This window comes from Carcharodon carcharias, chromosome 10 (assembly GCF_017639515.1).
Source record: "Carcharodon carcharias isolate sCarCar2 chromosome 10, sCarCar2.pri, whole genome shotgun sequence".
NCBI classification, from domain to species: Eukaryota; Metazoa; Chordata; class Chondrichthyes; order Lamniformes; family Lamnidae; genus Carcharodon; species Carcharodon carcharias.
The window spans coordinates 117986500-118005573 of NC_054476.1; the positions used below are offsets into that span (position 1 = coordinate 117986500).

Here is a 19074-nt window from a genome sequence, read left to right on the forward strand (position 1 = left end):
GTGTCCGGCCCATCTCCCGCGCATCCACCCTCACGCCTTCTCCTCCCTCCCAAAAACATGATAGGGTCCCCCTTGTCCTCACTTATCACCCCACCAGCCTCTGCATTCAAAGGATCATCCTCCGCCAACTCCAGCATGATGCCACCACCAAACACATCTTCCCGTCACCACTCCTGGCGGCATTCCGTATGGATCGTTCCCTCCGGGACACCTTGGTCCACTCCTCCATCACCCCCTTCTCCTCAACCCCTACCTATGGCACCTCCCCATGCCCACGCAAAAGATGCAACACCTGCCCCTTCACTTCCTCTCTCCTCACTGTCCAAGGGCCCAAACACTCCTTTCAAGTGAAGCAGCATTTCACTTGCATTTCCCCCAACTTAGTCTACTGCATTCGTTGCTCCCAATGCGGTCTCCTCTACATTGGAGAGACCAAACGTAAACTGGTCGACTGCTTTGCGGAACACCTGCGGTCTGTCCGCAAGAAAGACCCAAACTTCCCTGTCGCTTGCCATTTTAACACTCCACCCTGCTCTCTTGCCCACATATCTGTCCTTGGCTTGCTGCATTGTTCCAGTGAAGCCCAACACAAACTGGAGGAACAGCACCTCATCTTCCGACTAGGCACTTTACAGCCTTTCAGACTGAATATTGAAGTCAACAACTTTAGATCTTGAACTCCCTCCTCCATCCCCACCCCCTTTCCTTTTGTTTTTTCCAATAATTTATATAGATTTTTCTTTTCCCACCTATTTCCATTATTTTTAAATCTTGTATGCCCTGCTAGTCTTTCCACCCCACCCCCACTAGAGCCGTACCTTGAGTGCCCTACAATCCATTCTTAATTAGCACATTTGTTTAGATAATATCACCACCTTCAACACCTCTTTGCTCCTCTGTCAGTGACATCTTTTGATTATCTGCTCCTATCACTGCTTGTCCCTACAACCACACCACCACCACCCCCACCCCCCCTCTCCCCCCAACCCCAACCCCCCACCCCCCCCCCCCCCCCCACCCCCCCACCTCAAACCAGCTTAAATTTCACCTTTCTCCTAATATTCACTCAGTTCTGTTGAAGGGTCATGAGGACTCAAAATGTCAACTCTTTTCTTCTCCGCCGATGCTGCCAGACCTGCTGAATTTTTCCAGGTAATTCTGTTTTTGTTTTGGATTTCCAGCATCTGTAATGTTTTGTTTTTAACTTCTCAAAGACATTGATTACCTTCTTTAACCTTGACTCAAGGCAACTTTGAAACCCTGCCAGACCAGGTGAACCTAATAATACCTATCAAAATCATGACTGAATGTACCAAAAATATCCTGAAGCATCTTTTCAGATGCCTAGGCAGAAGCTGTGATGTGCAATATGCCCTCAGCAAGTTATCAAAGATTATTATTGTCTGATCATGCATGCACCTTTGCCATCTAGAGAAAGCAAAATATGGAGCAGGTAAATAAGGATGCTTATCCATTGTCAATAGCCCAGAAAAAAATCTATGTTGAAACTCTTTTGATGATGGAATACATATGCTGACTGCTTATAGATGAGGCTTTCACCTAAAATCCTGAGTTGCCTCAATCATTAATTTTCTGTACACAATATGGTGGCCTAACACACCTTCATTAATACCATCCTCTGCACCACGTAATAAGTGTATGCACCTAGTCTGTTTTATGTTTACATTTTATCTTGCTAATAAAGTCTTCCAGAACCAAAATGAGTGTTCCTTTCAGCCATTTCCCAGTGGCAGCAACAATTGAGGTGACTGGCTAAAGGCCAATTGAATCGGAGATAGTCCTGTGTTGGGTCATAAGATACAACTTGCAACTGGCATCATCGTATCTGATCCTGTGGTGTCTGGCTGATCCTGCCCATTTTCTGACACATCTATCATTTGAAGGGGAGGGTATCTGGATGTGGCACTGTGCTGTGAAGCAGCAACCTCATCCATACCTAATTCTGCCATGTACCTGTTGGATACTCCTCCATCATGTCAATTGATCTACATGGGGCATACCTGTGGTAGCAATGAAATATTTAAAGCCATTTAACATTACTCTGCTAAATTTTCCAGCATGTTAAGAGTTGAGCACTAATCTCTGCTCTATATTTGAGTGCAAGGTCTCCATTCCAGCTGTTTAGGCATTTATGAGAGATACTTTCGCTGTGTGAAGGAGCTCTGCCATGAGGGAGGGGCTTCCTTTTAATTTCAGAAGTTCCTGCAATTTTCACATTCCACAGTCGGTTACAGTTCCACAAAGCCAATGCGCAGGAGACCACAGATGTGAGTTCCAGACTTCTCTGGACTTCTGAGTATTTGAGTCTGCAGTTAACATCTGTGGGTTTTTCATAATCAGGCATCCAAGATCCAATCCTAGCGCTCTGCAACTGAGGGTTAGTCCTCAAGCCATAAGCTTTCTTCTCCTCTACTGTCACCAACACATGATGCTAACTACTGGTATTTTGAGCTTCAACCAGTGCCCCTTTCTCAAACTATCTAAATCCCTCAGAGTAAATGTACTTGAGCTGATGCTTGCAAAAGGTGGAGTTGAGTAACACTGGGTGCAGTGATGTTCTGGCTTCTTCCAGATCACTGGGAGCTCCAGCTAATCCATGGAAATTCCTGAAGAAACAAAAGGAATATAGATGAATGTACAAAAACAAAGAACAGAAAAAGACCAGCTCGTTCATCAAGCCTGTCCAAATACTGTCACGGTGCAACTTATGCACACCCTGAACCCCATCAACCTCTCCCCCTCACTAACCAGTCACACAATCTTCAGGGAAAGGCAAAAAAAAAGAAAAAGATAGGCTGAATTAGAAATAAATGTCTAGGAAATACCCCTTCAACTCCCAAAGACAATCAAACAAGTTCCACGAGACCACAATGATATGTTGGCCCAGACCCACCCACTTTCTATCCATAGTTAGATTGGTCAAATTCAAGAACTCATCCAGTTTCTTTTTCAGTGCTTGTAGCAAATCTGCATTCACTGAAGCATTTCAACTGTAAAAAGAAGTACTGTAATCTCTTTGGAGGAGTGAGAAACCTCCAACTTTCTCCTGCCCCACTTCCTCTATACAGTAGTCTCAAATTCACAATGACTTCCTCAAACATACTTTAGGAAATAAAATTGAAGGACTCTATTTCTGTGTGGGTTTATTTGTCCCCGATGTTTGCCTCTTTCTCCTGCCAGAATAAACATAAGAACATAAGAACTAGGAGCAGGAGTAGGCAATTCAGCCCCTCGAGCCTGCCCTGCCATTCATTACGATCATGGCTGATCTCATTTTAGCCTCAACTCCAATTTCCCGCCCTCTCCCCATAAACTTTCAACCCATTACTAATTAAAATTCTGTCTATCTCCTCCTTATTAATACTTTTAAAATATCAGAAATTTGAGGAGCACAAATGGTGCAATATGCTGCAGTTTAGTGTGAAAATAATAGAACATTCACCATATTGGAAGCAGGATCTATGAACTCACAATTACAGATGTTAACAGTGTTAATGCAACAATAGTTTCAGTTGAAAGTAGCTACTAGAAGTTTGCCCTGATGCAGGGTAACATGTAAAGTCATTTGCCACTACCAAGAATGTTCCATAAAACTCAACTTCAATGAAACCAATGATTTTCATAACTCAGAGGATGTGATTTTGAAGATAGCTTCTCATTAATGTAAACTTTAATGGTGAAGAAAAGGAATTCAGTGGTAGCAAAAAACCTATCAACTTGACTGTCTCCTGCTTGCTTTAGCCAATTTTGAAGTACTTCCCTGTATCCTGTTTCCTTTAAAAAAATATAAAATTAGTTGAGTAAATGATACTTTTTAAGCAAGTGAAATGGTGCAAACCTCAGCATACCACCTGCATGCACACTCAGTATCCATGTGCAACTGCTTACTATTAAGCAGTCTGTAAAGCTTCTTGCATGTTTTTAATTTATTATTCAATTTCCTGTGATTATGAGTGGAGAGTGTTCATGCTGCTAGTAAATGTTTCAAAATCTACTTCAAGGCCAATACAGAAGGAAGCAGTAAGGCCTCACCCCTCTGTGATTAATGGTACTGCTTTATTTAACTTATGGCATAAATTGAGAAGGTACCAACATGAGGTCAAAATTATAAATGTATATTGTCACTTAGAAAGCAATTCCCCAATGTTAATGAGATATTAGAATTGCAAAGTTCACTCACTTGAACGCAAATAACAGTTTGGATGGGGATTGAATGGGTTTTTAACCACAAAACTATTTCCTGAAATACTCATATCCTGTCTGGTTCCATTCCTGATGACTGCAACTTGAACAATTTTAAAAGTGCCACTTTGTTATTTCACTGCAGTTTCTTATTCTGTCTTTCATTCTTAAAGCTCCATCCTCTCTCTTCGCAAGAGCAAAGATGGACTCAAGCTGCTGTCAACCCCATTTTGAATTATTCCAGGGCACTGCTGGACCTTTGAGTGGCCAGTAATAGGTCTATGATTCAGCCTCTGATCTATGCTCTTTCCCTGTAGAGATGTGCTTAGTTAATGCTCTGGTAACACTGAGAGCTCAATTTATGGAGAGCTCTGGTTTCAAATCCATGCCTAAACACGTTTTGGCAGGCTTGCTGCTCTTGTATCTTGTTATTTCTCTTTTTCTTATTTTTCAAAATTTTGTCTTTCTCCTTATTTTGATCCCAGTTTATCTGTTAAAGTAGGAAACCATGCAGCAAATATTGACTTACATACTCACCATAGGGAGGAGAGAGAGTTACAACATAGCTGATGTAAAAATAATGTTCTGCTTCTTTCAGTTTGGATAGCTGTTTGGCTGCTTAACTTTTAAAAATTTAAATAGAGCTTCAAGAGTTAGTTTGTCTCCTTCTGATTTTGTACCTTTGCTGCCGGTGCGGGGGCGGGGGAAGTACAATTAGTAGACTCATTATATGAGCATGCATGTGAAACCATTTGCTTCGAGGGAATATAGGTGTTAAAAAAAGATTTCCAACATTGCTGGAAAGGATTTTTTTCAGCAGTGCTTAGAATAGCAGATCTGAACCCTGCGCATTACAGAAATAAATAAAACCTTCAGAGCTTTTAACAGAGGACAAGATGTTATTACAAATATATTCAATACTCAAGTAGTTACCAATACAAGCTAGCTCTGTTGAAATTGATGATTAAATCTTGTGGATAGCAGATAATGTTCTAAATCTTCCAATTTCCACTCTTAACCTGATTTTTTGCAAACTTGTATTACTGATGCTGTTCAAAATATCCAAAAGAGGGCACTATTTTGGATTTAACAGCACCACCACAGAATTCTTCCATCACTATCATGCAGAGTAACAATTTTTAGTGTTTGTATATTTTCTATTCCTCATTTTAATGCCTTATGTTGTAGTATATGCATAATATTGAAATCTAAAAAAGGTAATAAATGTTGGCGGATTTTATTTTAAAATTTGTAAATTAATAGCAAGTGCATCATCCTCAAATAATTCATTTGACACACATCATATTTACATTAATGTTTAACAACATTTTGTAAATAAACTGGCAGTCTATGCTGGAAAGTTCCCAACAGGTCAAGTCCTGACTGAGAAATAAACATATTTAGAGTAAGCAAACAAAACGATTGCACGTGCTGGTCTTGGGGACCCTAACTGAATTGTGTATCGAACATGGATATCTTTCATTAGGTAAAAACAAAAAAACTGCGGATGCTGGAAATCCAAAACAAAAACAGAATTACCTGGAAAAACTCAGCAGGTCTGGCAGCATCGGCGGAGAAGAAAAGAGTTGACGTTTCGAGTCCTCATGACCCTTCGACAGAACTTGCGTTCGAGTCCAAGAAAGAGTTGAAATATAAGCTGGTTTAAGGTGTGTGTGTGGGGGGCGGAGAGATAGAGAGACAAAGAGGTGGAGGGGGGGGTGGGGGGGTGTGATTGTAGGGACAAACAAGCAGTGATAGAAGCAGATCATCAAAAGATGTCAACGACAATAGTACAATAGAACACATAGGTGTTAAAATTAAAGTTGGTGATATTATCTAAACGAATGTGCTAATTAAGAATGGATGGTAGGGCACTCAAGGTATAGCTCTAGTGGGGTTTTTTTTATATAATGGAAATAGGTGGGAAAAGGAAAATCTTTATAATTTATTGGAAAAAAAAGGGGAAAGGGGAAACAGAAAGGGGGTGGGGATGGGGGAGGGAGCTTACGACCTAAAGTTGTTGAATTCAATATTCAGTCCAGAAGGCTGTAAAGTCCCTAGTCGGAAGATGAGGTGTTGTTCCTCCAGTTTGCGTTGGGCTTCACTGGAACAATGCAGCAAGCCAAGGACTGACATGTGGGCAAGAGAGCAGGGTGGAGTGTTAAAATGGCAAGCGACAGGGAGGTTTGGGTCATTCTTGCGGACAGACCGCAGGTGTTCTGCAAAGCGGTCGCCCAGTTTACGTTTGATCTCTCCAATGTAGAGGAGACCACATTGGGAGCAACGGATGCAGTAGACTAAGTTGGGGGAAATGCAAGTGAAATGCTGCTTCACTTGAAAGGAGTGTTTGGGTCCTTGGACGGTGAGGAGAGAGGAAGTGAAGGGGCAGGTATTGCATTTTTTGCGTGGACATGGGTGGTGCCATAGGAGGGGGTTGAGGAGTAGGGGGTGATGGAGGAGTGGACCAGGGTGTCCCGGAGGGAGCGATCCCTACGGAATGCCGATAAGGGGGGGTGAAGGGAAGATGTGTTTGGTGCTGGCATCATGCTGGAGTTGGCGGAAATGGCAGAGGATGATCCTTTGAATGCGGAGGCTGGTGGGGTGATAAGTGAGGACAAGGGGGACCCTATCATGTTTCTGGGAGGGAGGAGAAGGCGTGAGGGCAGATGCGCGGGAGATGGGCCGGACACGGTTGAGGGCCCTGTCAACGACCGTGGGTGGAAAACCTCGGTTAAGGAAGAAGGAGGACATGTCAGAGGAACTGTTTTTGAATGTAGCATCATCGGAACAGATGCGACGGAGGCGAAGGAACTGAGAGAATGGGATGGAGTCCTTACAGGAAGCAGGGCGTGAGGAGCTGTAGTCGAGATAGCTGTGGGAGTCGGTGGGTTTGTAATGGATATTGGTGGACAGTCTATCACCAGAGATTGAGACAGAGAGGTCAAGGAAGGGAAGGGAAGGGAAGTGTCAGAGATGGACCACGTGAAAATGATGGAGGGGTGGAGATTGGAAGCAAAATTAATAAATTTTTCCAAGTCCTGACGAGAGCATGAAGCGGCACCGAAGTAATCATCGATGTACCGGAGAAAGAGTTGTGGAAGGGGGCCGGAGTAGGACTGCAACAAGGAATGTTCCACATACCCCATAAAGAGACAGGCATAGCTGGGGCCCATGCGGGTATCCATAGCCACACCTTTTATTTGGAGGAAGTGAGAGGAGTTGAAGGAGAAATTGTTCAGTGTGAGAACAAGTTCAGCCAGACGGAGGAGAGTAGTGGTGGATGGGGATTGTTCGGGCCTCTGTTCGAGGAAGAAGCTAAGGGCCCTCAGACCATCCTGGTGGGGGATGGAGGTGTAGAGGGATTGGACGTCCATGGTGAGGAGGAAGCGGTAGGGGCCAGGGAACTGGAAATTGTTGATGTGACGTAAGGTGTCCGAGGAATCACGGATGTAGGTGGGAAGGGACTGGACAAGGGGAGAGAGAAGGGAGTCAAGATAACGAGAAATGAGTTCTGTGGGGCAGGAGCAAGCTGAGACGATCGGTCTACCGGGGCAGTTCTGTTTGTGGATTTTGGGTAGGAGATAGAAGCGGGCCGTCCGAGGTTGGGCGACTATCAGGTTGGAAGCTGTGGGAGGGAGATCCCCAGAGGAGATGAGGTCACTGACAGTCCTGGAAACAATGGCTTGATGTTCAGTGGTGGGGTCATGGTCCAGGGAGAGGTAGGAGGAAGTGTCTGCGAGTTGACGCTCAGCCTCCGCGAGGTAGAGGTCAGTGCGCCAGACAACAGCACCACCCTTGTCAGCGGGTTTGATGACAATGTCAGGGTTGGACCTGAGAGAATGGAGTGCAGTAAGTTCAGAGAGAGACAGGTTAGAATGGGTGAGAGGAGCAGAGAAATTGAGACGACTAATGTCGCGTCGACAGTTCTCAGTGAAAAGATCAAGAGAAGGTAAGAATCCAGAGGGAGGGGTCCAGGTGGAGGGAGAATATTGGAGATGGGTAAAAGGATCCGTTGAACTGGGAGAGGACTCCTGCCCAAAGAAGTGAGCCCGGAGACGAAGACGGCGGAAGAAGAGTTCAGTATCATGCCGAGCCCGAAATTCATTGAGGTGAGGGCGTAAGGGTATGAAACTAAGTCCTTTGCTGAGCACTGAACGTTCAGCATCGGAGAGGGGAAGGTCAGGGGGTATAGTGAATACACGGCTGGGGTTGGGATTGGAAGAAAGGGTGGGGACGGAGGAACAGGCAGGGGTGGGGGGTCCTAGATGGGTGTTGGTGTCGATGAGTTGTTGTAGCTTGCGTTCCTTAGCACTTGAGAGAAAGAGAAAAAGTTTCTTGTTGAGGCGTCGGATGATCCGAAGGATAAAATGAAACTGGGGGCACGCGCAGCTTTGAAAAAGGGTACGGCGATGCTGCTGGAGGGAGAGGTCGAGTGTGTTCATATGGCGGCGCATGGCACTGAGTGTGGATTTCAGAATGTGACGGGAACAGCAGTCCGAGAAACGTTTTATGTCCCGGAGATACCTGTAATCCTGGGTGGGTTCGAAACACGAGGGGTGGAATTTCAGTTGAAATCCACGTGGGGTAAGTCGGAGACGGAGACAGTCACTGAGAAAGGAGATATGGCTGTGAAAGCAGGTTTTAGTAAACACCTTGTCAAACACTAGGAGGGAAATGGAAAGCAAAGAAGGTGAGCAAGACAACAGAGAGATACGGAAATCTTGTCGCAGAGAGGAACAGAACTTCTTCAAGGAGGTAGGCATTTCTTGAAGAGCAGTGGCAGTCAATTAAACACGGAGATAAAAACAAAAAAACTGCGGATGCTGGAAATCCAAAACAAAAACAGAATTACCTGGAAAAACTCAGCAGGTCTGGCAGCATCGGCGGAGAAGAAAAGAGTTGACGTTTCGAGTCCTCATGACCCTTCGACAGAACTTGCGTTCGAGTCCAAGAAAGAGTTGAAATATAAACTGGTTTAAGGTGTGTGTGTGGGGGGCGGAGAGATAGAGAGACAAAGAGGTGGAGGGGGGGTGGGGGGGTGTGATTGTAGGGACAAACAAGCAGTGATAGAAGCAGATCATCAAAAGATGTCAACGACAATAGTACAATAGAACACATAGGTGTTAAAATTAAAGTTGGTGATATTATCTAAACGAATGTGCTAATTAAGAATGGATGGTAGGGCACTCAAGGTATAGCTCTAGTGGGTTTTTTTATATAATGTAAATAGGTGGGAAAAGGAAAATCTTTATAATTTATTGGAAAAAAAAGGGGAAGGGGGAAACAGAAAGGGGGTGGGGATGGGGGAGGGAGCTTACGACCTAAAGTTGTTGAATTCAATATTCAGTCCGCAGTCCCGCAGTTTTTTTGTTTTTATCTCTGTGTTTAATTGACTGCCACTGCTCTTCAAGAAATGCCTACCTCCTTGAAGAAGTTCTGTTCCTCTCTGCGACAAGATTTCCGTATCTCTCTGTTGTCTTGCTCACCTTTGCTTTCCATTTCCCTCCTAGTGTTTGACAAGGTGTTTACTAAAACCCGCTTTCACAGCCATATCTCCTTTCTCAGTGACTGTCTCCGTCTCCGACTTACCCCACGTGGATTTCAACTGAAATTCCACCCCTCGTGTTTCGAACCCACCCAGGATTACAGGTATCTCCGGGACATAAAACGTTTCTCGGACTGCTGTTCCCGTCACATTCTGAAATCCACACTCAGTGCCATGCGCCGCCATATGAACACACTCGACCTCTCCCTCCAGCAGCACCGCCGTACCCTTTTTCAAAGCTGCGCGTGCCCCCAGTTTCATTTTATCCTTCGGCTCATCCGACGCCTCAACAAGAAACTTTTTCTCTTTCTCTCAAGTGCTAAGGAACGCAAGCTACAACAACTCATCGACACCAACACCCATCTAGGACCCCCCACCCCTGCCTGTTCCTCCGTCCCCACCCTTTCTTCCAATCCCAACCCCAGCCGTGTATTCACTATACCCCCTGACCTTCCCCTCTCCGATGCTGAACGTTCAGTGCTCAGCAAAGGACTTAGTTTCATACCCTTACGCCCTCACCTCAATGAATTTCGGGCTCGGCATGATACTGAACTCTTCTTCCGCCGTCTTCGTCTCCGGGCTCACTTCTTTGGGCAGGAGTCCTCTCCCAGTTCAACGGATCCTTTTACCCATCTCCAATATTCTCCCTCCACCTGGACCCCTCCCTCTGGATTCTTACCTTCTCTTGATCTTTTCACTGAGAACTGTCGACGCGACATTAGTCGTCTCAATTTCTCTGCTCCTCTCACCCATTCTAACCTGTCTCTCTCTGAACTTACTGCACTCCATTCTCTCAGGTCCAACCCTGACATTGTCATCAAACCCGCTGACAAGGGTGGTGCTGTTGTCTGGCGCACTGACCTCTACCTCGCGGAGGCTGAGCGTCAACTCGCAGACACTTCCTCCTACCTCTCCCTGGACCATGACCCCACCACTGAACATCAAGCCATTGTTTCCAGGACTGTCAGTGACCTCATCTCCTCTGGGGATCTCCCTCCCACAGCTTCCAACCTGATAGTCGCCCAACCTCGGACGGCCCGCTTCTATCTCCTACCCAAAATCCACAAACAGAACTGCCCCGGTAGACCGATCGTCTCAGCTTGCTCCTGCCCCACAGAACTCATTTCTCGTTATCTTGACTCCCTTCTCTCTCCCCTTGTCCAGTCCCTTCCCACCTACATCCGTGATTCCTCTGACACCTTACGTCACATCAACAATTTCCAGTTCCCTGGCCCCAACCGCTTACTCTTCACCATGGACGTCCAATCCCTCTACACCTCCACCCCCTACCAGGATGGTCTGAGGGCCCTTAGCTTCTTCCTCGAACAGAGGCCCGAACAATCCCCATCCACCACTACTCTCCTCCATCTGGCTGAACTTGTTCTCACACTGAACAATTTCTCCTTCAACTCCTCTCACTTCCTCCAAATAAAAGGTGTGGCTATGGGTACCCGCATGGGCCCCAGCTATGCCTGTCTCTTTATGGGGTATGTGGAACATTCCTTGTTGCAGTCCTACTCCGGCCCCCTTCCACAACTCTTTCTCCGGTACATCGATGATTACTTCGGTGCCGCTTCATGCTCTCGTCAGGACTTGGAAAAATTTATTAATTTTGCTTCCAATCTCCACCCCTCCATCATTTTCACGTGGTCCATCTCTGACACTTCCCTTCCCTTCCCTTCCTTGACCTCTCTGTCTCAATCTCTGGTGATAGACTGTCCACCAATATCCATTACAAACCCACCGACTCCCACAGCTATCTCGACTACAGCTCCTCACACCCTGCTTCCTGTAAGGACTCCATCCCATTCTCTCAGTTCCTTCGCCTCCGTCGCATCTGTTCCGATGATGCTACATTCAAAAACAGTTCCTCTGACATGTCCTCCTTCTTCCTTAACCGAGGTTTTCCACCCACGGTCGTTGACAGGGCCCTCAACCGTGTCCGGCCCATCTCCCGCGCATCCGCCCTCACGCCTTCTCCTCCCTCCCAGAAACATGATAGGGTCCCCCTTGTCCTCACTTATCACCCCACCAGCCTCCGCATTCAAAGGATCATCCTCCGCCATTTCCACCAACTCCAGCATGATGCCACCACCAAACACATCTTCCCTTCACCCCCCTTATCGGCATTCCGTAGGGATCGCTCCCTCCGGGACACCCTGGTCCACTCCTCCATCACCCCCTACTCCTCAACCCCCTCCTATGGCACCACCCCATGTCCACGCAAAAAATGCAATACCTGCCCCTTCACTTCCTCTCTCCTCACCGTCCAAGGACCCAAACACTCCTTTCAAGTGAAGCAGCATTTCACTTGCATTTCCCCCAACTTAGTCTACTGCATCCGTTGCTCCCAATGTGGTCTCCTCTACATTGGAGAGACCAAACGTAAACTGGGCGACCGCTTTGCAGAACACCTGCGGTCTGTCCGCAAGAATGACCCAAACCTCCCTGTCGCTTGCCATTTTAACACTCCACCCTGCTCTCTTGCCCACATGTCAGTCCTTGGCTTGCTGCATTGTTCCAGTGAAGCCCAATGCAAACTGGAGGAACAACACCTCATCTTCCGACTAGGGACTTTACAGCCTTCTGGACTGAATATTGAATTCAACAACTTTAGGTCGTAAGCTCCCTCCCCCATCCCCACCCCCTTTCTGTTTCCTCCTTCCCCTTTTTTTTCCAATAAATTATAAAGATTTTCCTTTTCCCACCTATTTCCATTATATAAAAAAAAACCCACTAGAGCTATACCTTGAGTGCCCTACCATCCATTCTTAATTAGCACATTCGTTTAGATAATATCACCAACTTTAATTTTAACACCTATGTGTTCTATTGTACTATTGTCGTTGACATCTTTTGATGATCTGCTTCTATCACTGCTTGTTTGTCCCTACAATCACACCCCCCCCACCCCCCCTCCACCTCTTTGTCTCTCTATCTCTCCGCCCCCCACACACACACCTTAAACCAGCTTATATTTCAACTCTTTCTTGGACTCGAACGCAAGTTCTGTCGAAGGGTCATGAGGACTCGAAATGTCAACTCCTTTCTTTCATTAGGTATTGCCTCTCAACTTTGAATGCTTAAGTCTTTCAACTTTCCTAATAACTGTGCAACTGCTAAGCTAATATGTTCTGTAGTTCTTAAAGAAGCATTGAGATGTTTATTCACAAGTAAGAGAAGTGCCTTTAGAGCCATTATAAATTGTAGGGTGAATTTTAACAGAATGGGATTTGGGCAGGCAGGTGGGAAAGGTGTGTACCAAACTCTGATGCCCCTTCAGCACTGGCAGAGTAAAACCTGAGCAATATAACTTCCAGGTTTCTGTTCATACTGCCAGGTAGCTGCCCTCTTGAAACAGGCAGGAACTGGCACATGATCAGCAGGCAACAGCGAAAATTCAGTTAACAGGTTCTGCCTTGCCTTCCCGTTGTCTTCACCTGGTGGGAAAGGCACAATGGCATAACTCCGGCCAGAGTTATAATTGCAGTCAGGACCTAATCATCAAATCCCGATCTGCATATTCAGGGCAGGGCCCTGCCAGCTTCAACTGCATACCCTTGCTGCCTGCTCAAAACAGTTGATTAAAATTGAAGACAGCAGTATCCGGGGGTAATCTTGTTGAATAAGTCACTGGCAATTTGAACCATGTACTTCTGTGCTTTCCATTGCATGGGTAGGGCGAAAATTGATCCTTGTGTGTTTGAGAAACATTCATGTCCTAAATTTGGTGCAGAGAAAGAGGCACAAGACTGAGTCTGAATGTCACAGGACCAAATTATTAGGAACAATGAGAGAAGTTTGGAAATTTCAAGTCTTGGGGAAGCATATAATAATGAACAATACAGATGAGGTAACTCTAGATCTAGAACAAAAGTTCAAATCAAACCAGAACAGAAAGGGAAGAAGGCACAAGTTCATAGCAGTGACAAACAAAGTTAGAACTGAGATAAAAGCAAAATACTGTGGATGCTGGAAATCTGAAACAAAAACAAAAATAGCTGGAAAAACTCAGCAGGTCTGACAGCATCTGCGGAGAGGAACACAGTTAATGTTTCGAGTCCATATGACTCTTCATCAGAACTGAGGAAATAGAGAAATTAGGTAAAATATAAGCTGGTTGAGGGGAAGTGGGACAGGTAGAGCTGGGTAGAGGGCCAGTGATAGGAGGCAAAGAAGAGGTTGCCAAAGATGTCAGAGACAAAAGGAAAAAAGGGGTGTTGACGGTGGTGATATTATCTAAGGAATGTGCTAATGGGGCCATTAAGGGTAGCAAGCAGGTCAAGCAAGTGGCAGATGGCCCTAATGGGGTTGGGGTGGGGGAAAGGGATCAAAATAGGCTAAAAGGTGGAGATAAAACGATAGATCGAAATAAATTTAAAAATAGGTAGGAAAAGAAAAATATATTTTTAAGAAATTATAAATTATTAGAAAAAGGGGGATCAGAAAGCGGGTGGAGATGGAGGAGAGAGCTCATGATCTGAAGTTGTTGAACTCAATATTAAGTCCGGAAGCCTAGTCGGAAGATGAAGTGCTGGTCTTCCAGTTTGTGTTGAGCTTCACTAGAACTGTGAAGTTAAAACTGATATCAGGAAGTCCTCCTTCACATGAGAGTAATGGACTACCATACAGGGTAGTATTCATTTTAAAAAATTAAATGCTATCTTGGAAGGATTGTAGATTCTTTCTGGTAAGCAAATTAAGGTAGGCTAAATTAACTTCCTTATTCATATCTATCGTATAATCTTTATGAAGAGAACAATTAATTAACACCTAAGATTCTTCCAAGATCAATTCCTTCTCGTTGTCATTTTATTTTTCTTCATAATCATTACCAAAAATCTTGGGACTTGTTCCTATCACTGCATCATATAATTTGGAACAATCGTAAAGAAAGACTTGCAGGCATCTACACACCCTTTATTTGGTTTTCAAAGAAGCTGATCGATTTCATCATCGCAAAAGGTGAAATATGCCAGTCAGCAAAATCATAATTTAATGTTCAAAATGTCTGAGAGCCCTGGGATCCACAGCCAAAAGATTAAGGCTCATGCGTTCTGAATAATCAAATAACTTTACATAAAATAATGAAGAGTTGTACTTCAACACTTAAGAAAGGGATTTTGGCTAAGAGGCACTTAGTTACATTCTTTTCTTAGATCGTGAATATTGTTATTTATAAAATTGACCAAGGAGCAGCATCAACCGTGCTGAGATGCAAGAGAAAGAGAGAAGGGAGAAAGTGGAAACTTCAAAAAGTAACAAAAACATGCAAAGTTCAATTGCTAACGTTTGCTTATGTGCAAAATCGAATTTGAGCAGGGTAAGAACGGAGAATGGGCTAGGATCCTATCTTCAGTTAGTATGTATTCTTTTCTCTTATGTGCAGTTGATCAGCATTTCATGCTTGCAGTCAGTGTTTCGGGGATTCCGTGAGTGTGTCAACATTTGAAAACACAAATCTACTTCATGTCTCGTCTTCCTAAATCTAATGACTAACGCAAATACATACAAACATACGAATTAGGAGGAGTAGACCACTCGGCCCCTCAAGCCTGCTCTGCCATTCAATAAGATCATAGCTGATCTGAATGTAACCTCAACCCCATATTCCTGCCTACCTCTGATAACCTTTCACCCCCTTGTTAATCAAGAATCTATCTAGCTCTGCCTTAAAAATATTCAAAAACTCTGCTTCCACCACCTTTTGAGGAAGACAGTTTCAAAGATTCACAAACCTCAGAAAAAATTTTTCCTCATCTCTGCCTTAAATGACCAACCCTTTATTTTAAGACAGTGACCCTGAGTTCTAGATTCTCCCACAACAGGAAACATCCTCTCCGCTTCCACCCTGTCAAGACCCTGCAGGATCTTAAAGCTGTCAATTAAGTCACTTCTTACTCTTCTAAGTTCCAGTGGCTACAAGCCTAACCTGTCCAGCCTTTCCTCAGAAGGCAGCCTGCCCATTCCTGGTATTAGTCTAGTAAACCTTCTCTGAACTGCTTCTAATGCATTTACATCTTTCTTTAACTAAGGAGACCAGTACTATACAGAATACTCCAGATGTGTTCTCACCAATGCCCTGTACAACTGAAGCATAATCTCCCTACTTTTGTAATCAATTCCCTTCAATAAATGATAACATTCTATTAGCTTTTCAACTCCTTATATTTTCAACTGCTGATCGCAATCACCCAAGGCTAATGGTCTAGATCGCCTCCTCTATATAGAAAGGCGAGAATGCTTGCAAGAATGGAAGCTAGCAACCTCCAGTGCACAGAGACAGCCTTGTCAGCCATTTGCACCGGTGAAAAGCAGCACTTCTTATGCATTAGATAATGGACTTGGATTGAAATAAATGGGGAAGAAAATGGGTGCTTAGGAGGGTAACTTTGGAAGGGAAGGGGCAGGATTCATTGCAAAGGTAAGAAAAATGGTAGAATGCAAGATAAAAGGGTAGAGGAAATGTATGGAGGGCTCAGGGAATGGAGCAGAATACTTGCTAATGGAAAGGAAGAAGGCAGAATGAAAAGTAAAAGGAGGCCCTAGCCTATATTCATGGCTGCCCCTCAAACTTGTCATTTCCTTTACCTTTCCTGTGTTTTAGAATAGAATATGGGCAAGAGTTTTGGATAAGCTGAAACTTGGAGTGTGGAGGTGGAGAGGCTGAGCAAGAGATCACTGGAATTGTCGAGTCTGGATTTAACAAAAGCATTGGATAAGAGTTTCAGCAGCAATTGAACCAAGATAGAAGTGCAGTCAGCTGATGTTACTGAGCTCATTACTGAGCACATCTAATGAATTACTTTGCAAGTGTTGCCACTGTTATATAAGCAAACATGGCAGCCAATTTGAGCAGTACAAACAGCAATGAGTTGAATATCCAGTGCCATACAACAAACTTGTGAACAAAATTCTAGGTCATGGAATAAAAGGGAAAGTAGGCACTTGGATAAGAAACTGGCTGAGTGACAGGCAACAGAGAATAGTGATAAGTGGTTGTTTTTCAGATTGGAAGAAGGTTTGTAGTGAAGTTCCTCAAGGGTCAGTGTTGGGACCCTTGCTCTTCCTGATATATATTAATGACCAAGACTGTGGTGTGCAGAGCATGATTTCAAAATTTGCACATGATACGAAGATTGGAAGTGTTGTCAACTGTGATAGGGATAGTCTTGGACTTTAAAAGGACATAGACATGTTGGTGGATTGGACAGACGAGGTTCAATGTACAGAAATGTGAAGTGATTCATTTTGGCAGAAAGAATATGGAGAGACAGTATGAAGTAAAGAGACAAACTTTAAAATAGGTGCAGGAACAGAGGGACCTCGGTGTATACATACATAGGTAATTGAATATGGCAGGGCATGTTGAGGGAGCAGTTAATAAAGCATATGGTATTTTAGGCTTTATTAATAGGGACATTGAGTACAAGAGTAAGGAGGTCATGTTGAACTTGTATAAGACAATAGTTAGGCCTCATCTGGAGTATTGTGTCCAGTTCTGGGCACCATACTTGAGGAAGGATGTGAAGGCATTGGGGAGAGTACAGAAGAGATTCAGAAGGATGATTCCAGGGATGAAGAACTATAACTATGAGGATAGATTGGAGAGGTTGGTACTGTTTTCCTTGGAGAAAAGAAGGTTGAGAGGAGTCTTGATAGAGGTATTCAAGGTTTTGAGGGGTATGGACAGGGTAAATAGTGAGAAACTGTTCCCACTCAAAAGAACATCAAGAACTAGAGGGCACAGATTCAAAATAATCGGCAAAAGGAATAAATGTGGTGAGGAAAATGTTTTTCACCCAAAGGGTGTTTGGAGCCTGGAACAAACTTCCTGACGGTGGTGGAGGCAGGTTAAATCGAGGTATCCAAAAGGGAATTGGATTGCTAGCTGAAAAGATAGAATGTGCAAGGTTATGGGGATAAGGTAGGTGAGTGGGAGTAGGTGGAGTGCTCTTTCAGAGAGCCAGCAAAGACGCAACAGGCCGAGTGGCCTCCTTCTGCACTGTAAAGATACTGTAATACTAATATTGTGAACCAGCTAATCTGTTTTGGTGGTGTTTTTTGAAGGATAAATATTGTCCAGGAGAAATGCACTGCTCTGCTCTCAATAGTGCCATGGGATTTTTTTTTGCGTCTTGGTTTAATGTCTTGCTCAAAAGACAGCACCTCTGAAAATGCAGCACTCCCTCAGAACTGTATTGCATACTTAAGTCCTTGGGACTTAAACACATGACCTTCTGACTAAGAGATAGGTACTGCCATTGAGCTATGGTGAACAAATGTTAAAAAGAAATGTTGCAAATGCATGCCACTTGTTACACAATACATGGAACTAATTGTTTTAACATGTCAGGGCCATTCTTAAGTAATTAACTTTGTGGGATTGTGTCTGTTTTAATTTTTTAAGATTGGCATATAAATTTGTTGCTTATGAAGTTTCACTGATAATCTTAATAACTAAAGGTCACAAGAAAAACAGAAATTTAATACTGGGCTGTCCTTTTAAGAATCAAGACTTTTTGGTGCCCAGTTTTCATTTTAGTAATTTCAAATAGCTCCTCTAAAACAGATTTTTTAGTTCAAAGCCCAGAGATGTCACAAAGCAAAATGCCCTTTATGAACTTTTATCCACTGAAAATACATTAAATACTTTTCAAATTTTATTTCATCTTGACAGCTATATTATTATTGGTTATTTCTGGTCTGTGTAAGAAATCAGTCACTCTATTGCTTAATACCATGTGCAAAACTCCATGAAATATTTCTTCTTTAGTATAATAAATCTATTAATTTTAAGCTGTCATTACAGACTACATAGAATCAGCTTGTTGAAGATCTGTAATATCATAAAATTATACAATGCAGGAGGCCATTCAGCCCATCATGCCTGTTAGTGCTTTGAATGAGCTAACACCACAACCCCTAATCTATCTCTATAGCCCTGCAAATGTTTTCTCTTCGAGACTTTACCCAACCCACTTTTGAAAGTTACCATTGAACCTGCTTCCACCAATCTTTCAGGCAGTGTATTCCCGGATCTCACAACACCTCAGTTGAACTGGCTGGTTCTGTGTATGATAAAATATTCTCATGCCGCCTCTGATTCTTTTCATCCATCACTTTACGGTATATCAATTAAGATAGAATGGCGACAGGTAGATTTACTGAGGTTGTGCTTCTCATGTCAACTGACTGACATTGAAAAAAAGAAAACAGCCAAGACAGGCGTCACCACTTATAATATGGCCGCACATCGGCCGTGAGGGAGAGGGAAGGCCAAGGTGCGCAAGCGCGCCACCTCGCTCGGCGGCGCTGCCGTTGTT

At 44.0% G+C, this 19074-nt stretch overlaps 1 long non-coding RNA gene across 1 annotated transcript; it reads right to left on the reverse strand.

The window, feature by feature from the left end:
- Nucleotides 1-1477: 1477 nt before the first annotated feature.
- LOC121283524 lies at nucleotides 1478-19002 on the reverse strand. Its single transcript, XR_005944279.1, has 2 exons — nucleotides 18744-19002; nucleotides 1478-2627 (listed from the first exon to the last, which is right to left on the reverse strand). It is a non-coding gene; the product is annotated as an uncharacterized LOC121283524 (long non-coding RNA).
- Nucleotides 19003-19074: the final 72 nt, after the last annotated feature.